Raw genomic sequence first — 13,611 nt, 5'->3', positions numbered from 1 at the left:
TGACCTCTCTGGAAAAATAATTTAAAATACAAACTTTAAAAGCCGTCTTTCGAACCCTTTGGTAATAATAATGTTGAATGAAAATTATAAAAGCTGTCTTTTGTAATGCTTCGGTGAAACTACTGCTGAATTAAAATTTTTAACTTACTCCTTAGGTGAAGATAGCGTTAAATTAGATTTTTAATACGCGTTTCTTAATTACTTTGATAAAATAGCGTTAAATTGAAATGTTGAATGATATCTCTCAACTTCATCGGTAAAAACAATGTCATTTCTAGAATCAATTTAAGGAGTACTGACATTTTGTTTTTTCTGTTCTGAGCTGTGCTCTTGTAGGTTAATAAACATTTTAACAGGCGTCGCACGAATATGTAAATATTTCATAGCGCTTAATTCTAATACCGAAAAAGAGACCGAACGATCATACGCTCCGAAATGTTTCACTTCCAATCTATAAACATTCTGCTTCTACTTGAAGTTTTGCGAAAATACGTCGAAATCTCGACGAGATTTGAGCTCAGAATAGACACTTTGCTTCGTTCGTTTTAAGCATGAGGTGGAACAGTCGTTCGAAATTAAATAATTAAATAACGATAATGCACAACAATTTATAACACGTTGATAATTCTTTTATAATCACCATTTTCTTAAAAAAAAAAGTACAAGAAATTTCACGTTATATTGCATATTCCGACTGTGCAGAGCTGTATTGTGCGTAAAATGCAAAAATGCAGCTGTATTTAAAAATAATTGTTTACAAAGTTCGCTTTCTCGTGTAATTCTGTTTTTCGAAATTTTTCTCTCGCAGCTTATTTCTGATGCAAGATAATTTCATTACAACAAAATAAAATGTTAACGAATTCATCTGTATGGAATATCAGTAAAGTAATAAAATATTCGTATAATCAAGCGAACTCAGCGCGCAATATAACTTAATATGAACGTTACATTGCAACGTATGTTTACACGCGTGATTATATTTAGCATTATGTTTACCAGAAATTAGTATTCCACGTATGGTACACCGTCGCCTAACGTATTAGAGCGAATAACGGGAAATTTAATAAACACGATATTAAACGTTGTTATAAAAAATGCTCCACTTAATTTTCAAGTATTTTCGAATATTTTCAGAGAATTTCAATTCAACGACGAAAGATCTTTCTCAAAATTATATTCCCTGTTTACAGCGTTCGAAATTCATACTGGATCTGTGCGACCTGCGAACGCCGTGAAAAAAATCTCGCAACATCGAACTCTCCGCGCGACACTCCGTAAGAACGCTTTCCTTAAAGTTAACAATTTAAAAAAAAAAGAACTTACATGAAATCAACATTCAACATGCAGAAACACCATGCACAACGATCCATCGCAAAAACAAGTCAGCGAAGCTTCGGAAACGGCGAACGTTAAAAAATATCTCGCGGCGAAGAACGGTCGCGGTTACACGCCGATTCGGAGGGGACGGGTCATGCAAAAAATCTGGTCCACAGAATGCGTGCAAAGACGAAATTTTCCCGTCCGTGGAAGAGCAAAGTCTCCTCTGGTCCGGGAACACAAATTTTCTTCGACGTGACGGCGAGAGAAAGAGGGACAGAAAAGGGAGAGAGAAAACGCGTGATGGCGCGGTTTTCAAATCGCGGGCGAAAGCGGTGCGCGCACGGACCGTTTCGTTAAAATCGAGAAATCTCACTAATGCTCCATTCGAGTCAAAACGGGATCACTCACGGGTTGCCGAGGTTGTCGGTTGGCGTTAGAGCGAGTGAGTACGGGACCGCGATCCACCCGTGATTCACGAAACTCACGCGAGCTACGAGCTGCTTGGAACGATCGCCGGAGATCCAACGCGAGCCACTGAACACCGTCGAACACTCGAATCCTTCGAGTCCGGGGGCCGGTCGACATTAAGGAAGGAAGCATGCGTCGAGCTTCCCTTTCTCCGTAAAACTCTTTCAAACACACGCGTGCACACCCACTTAAATACACAGAAGACGGTAGGTGGCGCGTGCGCGCGCGACTCTCGTTAGGCGTCCGCGCGAGCTAGAGGAACGCGTACCGATCGACGACGGTTCCTTCGAAAAATCGGACGAAAATAGAAAAAATAGAATGTCCGGTTTTCTCGGCAGGAAGGTAGCGAGAATGATGTGCACATTGTATTGGCGATTGTCACGATTTTAGTTGGCATCAGATTTATGGAGCAGTGATATCAGAATCCGACATTATTCGAATTGTTTCGAATACATATTTATCTTCGATTATGATCTGAATGAACAATTTTTGGAATGTTTTATTCGAATTGTAATTATATTCGCTATTTTATATTTATTATTCTAATTATTTATTCAGATAAATTATTCGAATAAGAAATTATTCTTTATTCGAATTCTTTATTCATGTAATTCTTTACATGAATTCTTTTCATAATTATTTATACGCATAATTTTTTGATCGAACAATTGTTTACGTAAATAATTTTGTACATGAGTAGTTATTTATAATTATTTATATACGGATAATTTCTTGATCGAACAATTCTTTATATAAGTGCCATTATTATCAGCAGCCGAGCCGCATCTATCGACGCGCGTCAAAAACCTGAACTTGTAAATCAATCTATCAATTATGAGATGATACATCAACGCCGACCCTGCTGGTCTTGTTGATGAAACGTAGGGCCGAGAGGCGAGGGATGAAAGTAGCCTGGGCTGAAGCGAAACTCGAAACGCTTTGGAGAAACTTGTATCTCGCCGATGGTATTTCTTCGATCATTTCTCTCTTCAACCCTTCGCGATCCTATGCCAAGTCTGGCTCTACACTGACTTTTGCGCTAATCGTTACTTAGTTTGCTGATTTCAGTTACACAGGTTTTCTGCTTTGAATTCATCCTTTTGCAGGTCTCACTCACCTTTTTTGCAACTGAAATTTACTCTTTTGCAAATGAAACTTGCTTGTTTGTAATTATTTGTGATAAAATTCGTATTAAAATGAAAAATTTAATGACACCTTTTAAATAATTATTGGAGGCTTGTTTAGATATTCATAATGAAAATTATTGAAAAATTAAAAAATTATTCGTAATGGAATTTGTATTATTTTGTATATACAATTAACTCTTTTACAGATCAAAACTGTCTGTTTTTTATTCAATTCTTAAATTTGATGCTTATTTTTGTAATTATTTGTAATTAAATTCATATTAAAAGAAAAAATTGAATGATATTTTTTAAATAATTATCGAATGTTTATTCAGATTAATTATTAATAATGCAATCTGTTCTATTTTGAATATAAAATTTACTCGATCACAGATGAAAATTGACCGTTTTTTATTCAATCCTTTAGTCTGATGTTCACGTGTAAATATTTGTAATATTTCATGATGAAATTTTTATTATTTTACATATATAATAAAATATGTTATTGTATTTTAAAAATGTCATTCAATTCTTCATTTTAATATGAATTCCATTACAAATAATTACACATAAGCATCAAATGTAAGAATCGAATAAAAAACGGACAATTTTGTTGTGGGAATGAGTTATAATTTGATTTGCAGAAAGGTGAACTTGATTTGAAAAAGGTGAATATGATCTACAAAAGGATTACATAATTGGGAATGTAAAAGCAATTAACACTTAACCCACCTAGTCGGTGAAAATGTACGGTCTCTCAATTATTCTCTTTCAAAACTGTTGACATATTCCGATGACTCCTTCACAGGGAATAACCAAATTTGTTAAACCAAGTTAACATTAGAATAAAAATAATGTGGAATGTACATAAATACAATCTTTTCGTTTCGATCACTTCTAATTTTCAACAGATTTAACGTTAACATAGGAATGACAAAGAAAATTTCCTACATGTTGAAGATATAAGATAGCGACTGAATGCACAAGCCAAAGTACAAATGTCGAGCCGTATTTATTGAATCCGGATGGATGATTGACTGTTTAGTTAGGTTCAAACATATATTTAGTGACTGATGGAAAACGGCCGACGCGTGGAAAGAGGCACTTCGTGAGAATGATAGGAGGTTGCTCCAGTTTCCAGTCGAGGATGCACCGTTTTTATAGTTTCTTGCGGGTTTCAGGGACTTCGGAGTATCGGTTATTCTATAAATGTGCACCTTGATTGAAGCTTTTAATTCTTGCTGAACGGAATCTCGCCGAAAAGTTTCAATACTAAAAGGATGTTTACTAATTTTTCCAGATATTTATTCATTTTTTAACAGATCTATACATTTTCAAGTAAGTTATTAATTTTTAAGGACTTATTAAATTTTAGATTTAAAAATTTATTACTTTTCAAGGAGTTTATTATCTTTTTAGGAAATTTATTACTTTATGAGGAGATTTATTAATTTTTGAGGAAGTTTATTTATTTTTAAGGAGGTTTGCTAATTTTAAGCGAAGTTTATATATTCTTTACTTTATTGATTTTATTATTAAAATTTGGTGCTTTCTTGTGTGCAAGTAAATTATATTTTAAGAACGTAGCAATTTATACTAACGCATTGCTAATTATCAATTATTATTCATAAAATATAGGATAGTTTTATTAGTAAAAACTACAGGATTAATAATTTCAATTTTAGAATCTATAATAATTATATGAAACGATCTAATAATTTATTAAACATTTGTTCAATTCAACATATTAAAATATAGTTGATATAAATCGAATATGCAAAACTGTGTTGACATCTTAAAATAAAAATCAGCTAGCATATTAAACAACGGTTAAATACATTGCTTAATAATTAACAAAATTAACATAAAATTAATTAATTAACATATATATATTGTTAATAATATAAACTATATTAAATATATTATTAATGATATAAAATATATTAAATATACGAAATGTTAATATAATATATATTATTATATATATCACATACATAAATTATATTTTTAAAAATAATATAATATATTAAATAATATTAATTGTGAAGTTGAACAGATTTTGTAAATAGTAGTAGACGATATTAATAATAAATAAGTTATATCACGTAAAATACGTACATCATTCTATTCAATAAAAAATTACAATCACATTAATTTTTTTAACGAAACTATAATTTTTTGTCGATCAATTGGAATCTTTTTAAAGAAGTATTAGATGCCTTTGGTCGAAAATGGATCAGTATAAGACATATGAAATTTATCCATATATTGTACTTTTCCTATTGTACAAATTAATAATGTTTGTATCCGTTTGATACCGTACGACTTTTGTTTATAATACTTCTTCGTACAGCGAATAACGCGCAACTAATTCGATCACTTCGTGTCGTACATGTAGAAACCGGATGAGAAAGTAAAGAAAAAGTACTTTCGGTAAAATTCTAAGTGAACGCCAACACTTCTTCGTCTGACTTGTTTTCTTCGAAATCTATCCTTGGCTGGGAAATAGCCGCGGCACGCCACTCGTTCTAAACTAATCCTACGCGCTAACTATTTCCAATTTACTGAATGAAACTGCATGTGTGTACAAGGGATTCGCGTATTCACTCAGTTAGAAAGAAAATGACCGTATCGTTCCAGTAAGAACCAATTTTAACGGGTTGTCTCCGTGTGAGATCATCTCCTCGGAATTGTTTTCTTCGTTGGCCGACTTCGCCTCGCGAGCCATCACGGCGGAGATTAATGCAACTCCATGTTAATTGTTACCTATTACAATTTTTAAATAGCCGCAAATGGAGTATTAAGTAACCCGTCAGTCGGCGGTGTTATTGCTTTGAATGAAAGTTGACAGTGACAATCGATATGAGAAGTAAATGTATCTTGATGAGTAGCCGGTGGAGCGAGGATTTTGTATAGCATCGATGAACAGGTAACGAAAAAATGGAGTGAGACTTCAAGAGTTTGAAAACATCGATATATTGTTTTCAACTTATCGTGATTGTTAAACACGAAACGAAATTGCTATTTGGCTCCGGTTTTGTGAACTTTGCTCGAATAATTTTTATTTTGCACAAAGATACTGATAGATTGCTTTCAATATATTAAAATTGATCAACAAAGAAAGAAATTTCTATTTGACGCGTGTTTTAGGAAAATATTTCAATCGTTTCCGATAATACGAACAAATGCCAAAAGGACACATTGTTTGATCTGAATAATAAAAGACATAGGGTACATAGACATTCGTCTCTTTCATGATAGATTTGTTTTATGCCTCATTTACATTAATTCCATAACGTCTGAATTATTTCCGCTTACAGCGAACTAAGAATGAAATTATTACGAGTTCATTAAATTTTGAAAATTTGATTTAGTTGAAACGAGTTCAGCCAAGGTTCTATTCGAAATAATTTCGAGCATTTTCTTTCGCATATTGACAGTATTTCAGCGTACGCTCGTCAGAATCTTAGCCGACAATAAAGCATGGAAACCGGTTCAACAATGGAATATCATTCATAATTCGAATTAATAAAAGAACACAACAGCGGGCCGTGCATAAGGCTAAATAATGAATCACAAATTCTTGCACTTGTTAAGTGTGATGGAAGGGGACCGTGCTTTTAAACTTCAGTAGTTCAATTGTTGGGACACACGTCACCAATTAAAAAGCAATTGCTGGTTTCATTGGCCGTCGCAGTTATATTACTGCACGATGAGAGTCGACACAAGTTACATTCGATTATTTTACCGGATAAAACTGATACTAACTAGCTCATTACAGTCGCGGAGGCAGAAACGCGCATCGATGTCCAGGCTGCGGATGTTTGCACGCTTGCAGTATCCCTTCAACCAGTACATATAACACTCAATCGAACGAAGATTTCGTTCGAGCTTGAACGTAAAGCGACATTTTACGAAGCAACTGTTGGAATTTAAAGCAAAATTTTTAATATTTTGAGGAGCAGTTAGTAAATAATTAGTTAGTTGATATTGAATTTGTTGTAAACCAAAGTCAATAGCGATCGCTTCTGTTACCAGATATACATACATTGACTCTTACAATCCGGGCTTATGAGTTAATGAGTGATTTCTGTTGATGTGATATTTAACCCTCCGCTGTCGCACTGGGTCATAATGTCCCAAATCTTTTCTATCGAAAAAGTGAAATATATTATACTTCAATATACTTGAAAGTGAAATATCGAGATCTAATAAAGAAAACGATATTCTAGAATGTACAAATTATATTCTGAAATTGTTGGGCCTCTAAAACATTGCTATATATAGCTAGTGTGACATTGGGGGGTTAAAAATTTTTGTTACATTTGACTACTCATGTGCACATATATGAGCATATTCTTATACACACACATGTATCTTTAACTTTATATGTAATCTATAAAACACAACTACGGTATACATAATGTAATAAACTGTAATTAAGCTATAACCTTTCGAAAAACTATTTATAATCTCTGAAAAACTATAGAACATTTTCAATCTTCTTGCAGATGCTAAAACATTCCATTATTTAAAAATTTCATTCAAATTTTCCACTAGGTGATAATGTATCTAAATAATACACTATTGATACGTTGTCTGCCGCGTCAACCATACGCTGGTGACAGAGTTATTTAAAACTTAATTTCTAAAAATTAGTTACAGATTTGTTTGTTACAGAGTTAGTGAAACACCCTGTATACGATTTACTTTTAGAGCTTGTTACTTGAGATTTTACAGTGTTCTGCAACAGCTACATTTTACGGAATATTATATAATCCGCTATCTTAATAGGAGAACTTTCTACTCTCCGCGTGTTCTGTAATCTGTGATATGGGCGGAGGTTTTTCATCGACCGACATCATGTAATTACACTGTCAAAGCTTCCAGTGCGAGCACTGTATTTCTATAAAACGACCTCGACGAACTCTCGCAGTATACCTGATAACATATTTTAGTTTATTAACCCTCGGACGGCGGACCATTCACACAGCTGTATGTGTAAAACGATGTTTACGACGATTTCCAGTTTTATTGAACTATTTTTCAAAAACATGTTTTTGAAGATACTTTGTCTATACCTCTAGTGTAACGGCAATTTGTTTTGAAATTGCCGTTGAATTGCCAAATTATTGAAATTTATTCGAATAATATTTTATTCAAATAAATTATTTTATCTATTTATTCGAATAATTTTTTATTCGTCATAAATTATTTTATCTATTTATTCGAATAATTTTTCATTCAAATAAATTATTTTATCTATTTATTCGAATAATTTTTCATTCAAATAAATTATTTGAATTAGTTGTTCGCGGATAGAAATGATACAAATATTCCAAGTTGTTATTCGAATGGAAATTATACAAATATTCAAAATAGTTTCTCACATCGAAATTGTAAAATTAGTCGAATTAGTTATTCGAATAGAAATTGTAAAATTAATCGAATAAAACTGCGAGTAATTGTTATCTCTTTTTGTTTTCACGTCAAACAAAATTTAATGTTATGTATCGTATAATTCTTTTCTTATCTTATGGTAATCTGACCGCATTTTCACCATAAAACATACCTGATGTCACACACACAATCTCAAACCATTATAATTACTGAAAATTCTACTTGATAATTGATTATCTATTAAACGCAATAATCGCATTTTGTTATAATGTATTGTCTAAAATAAATTTTGCGTATATTTGGTATACCTTTTACGCACATTTGCATACATTTTGGATATATAACGTATACTTTCGCGTATACAATTTCTATAAAAATCTGTATTTTGATGGTAATTTCGAAGATCTCGATATCTACAGTTACAGCCTGTAAAATTCAATGCTCGCGACGTGTCCGATAGAAAAACCGAATTAGAGGCGGCATGCCCCGCGGCAGCTTCATATTTATTATCGTTCCTATGAAACCGTATGCGTGTTAGTGATATGAAATCGGTTAAATTCGGGTAGATCAAAAGAAATGTGAATAAAATTAGAAGATTTCCAGAAGAAGCTCTGTACAGCTTCACCGATGGCCTCGTAGTGCTGTAACGTGGGATTTTTCGTGATCAACAGTTTTACACGGTCGCGATCTACGTACGGATCGCACTTCGAAAAACTCCGGTAAAATATAATACAATGCTTACGTAAGTACGTATCATGTCACATTATTGTGTCGCGCTTTTGTGCGGGACTTATTGTGCACGAATACAATGCACGAGATTAATTAATTCCTGTTTCCTTGTCAGAACGTGACAGCAATTTTTTTAGATTGGACAATGTCGCAGGAAAAGCCGTGTTGAAAACACTCAGACTGGATAAATGTTGCAAAATGGTAAAATTAATGCTGCGTCTAAATTTGGTCTCGTTTCATGCGAATTTATAGAGGCAAGGTCATTTCAAGGTCACAGTGTCCTAGGTCGTTGAACTCCGCATAATTAGACGTTAGAATTACCGCATAATTAGATTCGAAATACATAGTGTCATTTGACATAACATAGGTGACCTTGAAATGATGTGCAAGATATTGTTAAGCAGAAAATTCGTTGATATCATCGCATTAGTTGATATCGCATTGATATCATCGCAATTTTAATATTATGTATAGTACAAAAAATAGTAACAATAATATTCATAAATGAATTGAGTGATTTTGCTGCTTTGAATTCAATTTGCTAATTTTTGTCACAAACGCATAGAATTCGCAATAATAAATGATTCACATTTCGAAAATCGATGCTCATCGAAATCGTAGTTCCATTAATAATAACAAAGTTCTTTTACGCAATCGTATATTCATTAAAAAAAAAACTGCTAAAGTAATTTAGTGTTGCATCTCGCACATGGACTGTATAATACACATGATTCATACATATTTGGTACATTGAACGATCCTCGCACTTTCGGTTCAAAGACGGAAATGATAATAGCGAAATGAAGGCGGAAACGATAAATCGATGAAACGAACAAATGTTACATTTCAAGATTGGGTCAGTTTGCAAAACCGTCTCGCATGTTGCAATTCTGTAGAGTTCGTAGACCTAAATCCACATTCACGTGATCTCTCCGCACTAGAATCTATTTCTTTCATCGGGATGCGTAGGTATGCTCGACGTTTCCATAATTATATCATTGCAAATTCCATATCTAGTAATCGTGCCAACATTTCGTAGATCTATGAAAAGATTTGCCATGTATTAAATATGTTTTGTTTCGTCTCGCGTTGTTCTGTTAGTCCGTTAAGTTCTATTTTAATGCAAATAAAATAAATAATTTTGAAAATGAAATCTTCTTTAAAGTAAATTCTACTCTACTACAAATAGAGTAGATAATTTTTAAAGTAAATTCTTCTTTAAAGTAAATTTTATTCTACCACAAATAAAGTAGATAATTTGTAAAGTAAATAATCTTTAGTTTTGTAAAAAGGAAATGTGACATAAAGCTAAAATTTCCTAGAGAATGATATTTGAATTTAGTCTCTATTTATAGCGCAACTTTTTAATATGTTATTATTATTTGTAGGCTTATAAAGATTAAATTAAAATTAGATAAATTTATACGAATTAAAATTTGTAGGATCATACAAATATAATCTATTAAATACAATAATTAATGACTGAATATTATTATTAAATGGAATTGTATGAATATATCTTCACAATGAATATGGTAAAAATGATTTTTAGTAATAATTATGACGAAAGAAATATTATCAGGTACTCTACATATATTCGATAAGTAAAACATTAAAACAAAACTAACAATGTTAGCTATGAATTCCTTTCTATTTTATTACTAAATTTATTATAACTTATGATATTAATTATTTACGAAAGCTATTGTAATAACTCTTTTAACAATAAAATGTAAAGGGATTTATGTCGTATTATTAACTCGATCATAAAATTCTATCTATATCAAAATCCTAAAGCAGAATTTCTTAAAATTTGTCTTAAAAGACAATGTTTTCTTTTACACTATACGAAAACAAACAATTAAATACCATTAAATTATTACCAAATTATCCATGTTCAGCTGATGAACCATTTGGGGAGAACGAACGCGTGTAAGAAAATTCGTAGATAGTAATGGATCGTAGTCGTCGAACGGCAACAACGAAGTTATTAGCGCGATCGACGGTACTACGTAGTATCGATTAATTCGAATGAGATAAAGCAGCCCGCGGTTCAATCGTAGCTGCATTTCGGGATACTCCGTATGCACGGCACAACCGTGTAAATCCGGTGATGCCAAAAATAAGCGATTAGTCTGACTCACAATATCCGAAAAATGCGAAACGCGCGAAAAGTAGGTTCCGCCGCAAGCCGGAAATGCGGAAGTTTGACGCGATGCCAACGAATAAAATAACTCGGTGAAGGAACAGTGGCGTTTACCAAAGCAATCATTAAAATGCCATCGCTTCTAACTGCAGATTCATAGAAATCGGTGTTTGTCAACTTACCTAGCTTCACATCAGCTGTAAACTCTCGATCACGATTGAGAGAGAGAGAGAGAGAGAGAGAGAGAGAATTTTTGATTTAATAGAAATCTTAGAGATTTATAGTTAGAGATAGATAGTTTTAATAGAAATTTAAAGTGTTACAGATCTTTAATATAAGTTTGGATTATAGTAGATTGTTAATAAAAATTCATGTTGCAATAGATTTTTTTAAAAATAACATTCAATTATAGTTGCGGTTAAATAGGATTATAATGGCAATTTAAATAGTAATAGATTTTTAATATAAATTTAGATCATAATAAGTTTGATAGAAATTTCGGTTATAAAAGAAATTAAATTATAAATTTTAATAGAAGCTCAAACTGCAAGTTTGACTGCAACTGTATCTTTTTCAGATATTTCGGGTAATCTGACAAAAAATTGTTTAGGACAAAAGTTCATCAGTATTTACTATTCTACAGATTTTAATACAAAGATTACAGCCCTCTTTAAGTGGTTAATGGTAATATCGTTCTCATATCATTTCCTTTGCTGTTAAACTGCTAATTGTTCTCGTATGCTTCTTATAATAAATATTATCATAACCAGAAAAAAATGGAGATTCAAAAAACAATTTTATTTTCTACGAAAAATTGAAGTTATTTCGATGTTTTGAACGTTAATGTATATATTTGACTTCGTAATATTTTAGCCGATGTCAAGACGAATTCATCGACCTATTATGTATACTATAGCTTTAAACCGTGAAGTAATGCTAAATTAATTTTGGACAGCAAAAACGGATTTCCTGCCCACTGTGCGGCGCCTTTCTGATTCATAATTTTGCACGAGGTTACTGTGCCAACAATTTTCCGTGTTTGTGCCATTGCTCTGTGATGCTCGACGTGGCGCCAGGAATTTGTCTTTGATTCGATGAATTATGACACTAATAATTTCGATTCGGAATGCGACAAATTGGTCGCTTCTTAGATTCGAATTATTAATAACTCTGATTTGACATTGAACGCCATTGGTTATTGCTGTGCCGTAGATTTGTGGAGACTATAAAATCTGTCTGTGTTAATCGCAATACAGAAAAGCTATATATGTGCACATATTTATTTATTCGCTCCACACTTCTTCTGTTGAAAGACACTTTTCAATCATTTCTATTTAACACTATTTTTACGAAAGGGGTTAAATAACATCTTTTAATAATTTTTCGTAAAAGTCATCACTTTTACTCACATCATCCTTTGTAATCATCTCTCGACTTTGCAACAATTATGTGTTATGGATTTTTATACAAGATAAAAATTATTCACATTAACTGCAATACACAAGCGTTACCTCTGTTTATATTTTTAATCATTTTGAAGACGTCCGTCTTCCTCTTTATCGACTCCTTCCTTTTTTAGTTTGTACATATACCTGTTATATTAAATTAATTTATTTAAGAACTCTATAGTTACAAAAAGCAAATTAGCAGAGCTTGTAGTTTCGTAGTACATTTGAAATTTTTTAAGAACCTCTCTTTGTATTTTATTGTCTGTAAAATTGACTTATATATATATATAATTAATTCTTCCATGAAATAATGTATTTTCTTCAAAAGAATATTTGTAACAGATTTAAGTCTAAAAAATGTTCTTAACAGTTTTTACAGTTTTTACAGTTTTCACAGTATTTTAGAGTTCTAACAGTACGTAAATAATATTTACAGTACTTTAATTAATATTAACAGTACTTTAACAATATTTAACAGTTTTAACAGTATTTAACAGTATTTAACAGTATGTAACAGTATTTAATAGCATTTAATAGTATGTAATAGTATTAAACAGTATTTAACCGTTTTAACAGAAGCTTTGACAATAAGAAGCTTTTAATAACGAAAGTCCTATATTTTGTACATATGATATCTAAAAGCTACGGGGACAAATGTATAATACATACGTCAAACGGTAGTAGAGCAACGTCAGTCGAATTTGATCCCACTCTGAAATTGGACAGAACTAGCACATAGTATGATCGGCAGTAAAATTATTTTTAACGAAGCAAATGCTTTATATAATACGATCCAACGTCCGAAATGAAGTATTACCATGGTGAGGTTAAAAGATATGAAAAGTAAGTGGCACGACATGACAGCTAGTGAGACAGGAATACGGTCGTACTGAAATACTGTTTGTCACTCTTTTCGTATGTCACACTCGTGCACTGCTTGCCCCATTTGAGTTTCATTTATTATTTCATATAA

At 32.2% G+C, this 13,611-nt stretch overlaps 1 protein-coding gene across 6 annotated transcripts in view; it reads right to left on the bottom strand.

The window, feature by feature from the left end:
* Positions 1-13,326, bottom strand: part of NKCC (sodium potassium chloride cotransporter) — a 51,943-nt gene extending 38,617 nt beyond the window's left edge. For 3 of the 6 annotated variants that reach the window (XR_004490290.2, XR_013032679.1, XM_033470539.2), the window contains exon 1: positions 1,729-1,939. The gene's annotated coding sequence lies outside the window, so the exon portion shown is untranslated. Of the gene's footprint in view, positions 1-1,323; positions 1,946-13,307 lie in introns of those variants that run through there. The other 3 variants (XM_033470543.2, XM_033470542.2, XM_033470540.2) reach the window with 3 other exon arrangements.
* Positions 13,327-13,611: the final 285 nt, after the last annotated feature.

This window comes from Megalopta genalis, chromosome 2 (genome assembly GCF_051020955.1).
Source record: "Megalopta genalis isolate 19385.01 chromosome 2, iyMegGena1_principal, whole genome shotgun sequence".
Taxonomy (NCBI): Eukaryota; Metazoa; Arthropoda; class Insecta; order Hymenoptera; family Halictidae; genus Megalopta; species Megalopta genalis.
The sequence above is the reverse complement of the archived record's forward strand: the minus strand, read 5'-3'. Positions and strand labels throughout refer to the sequence as shown.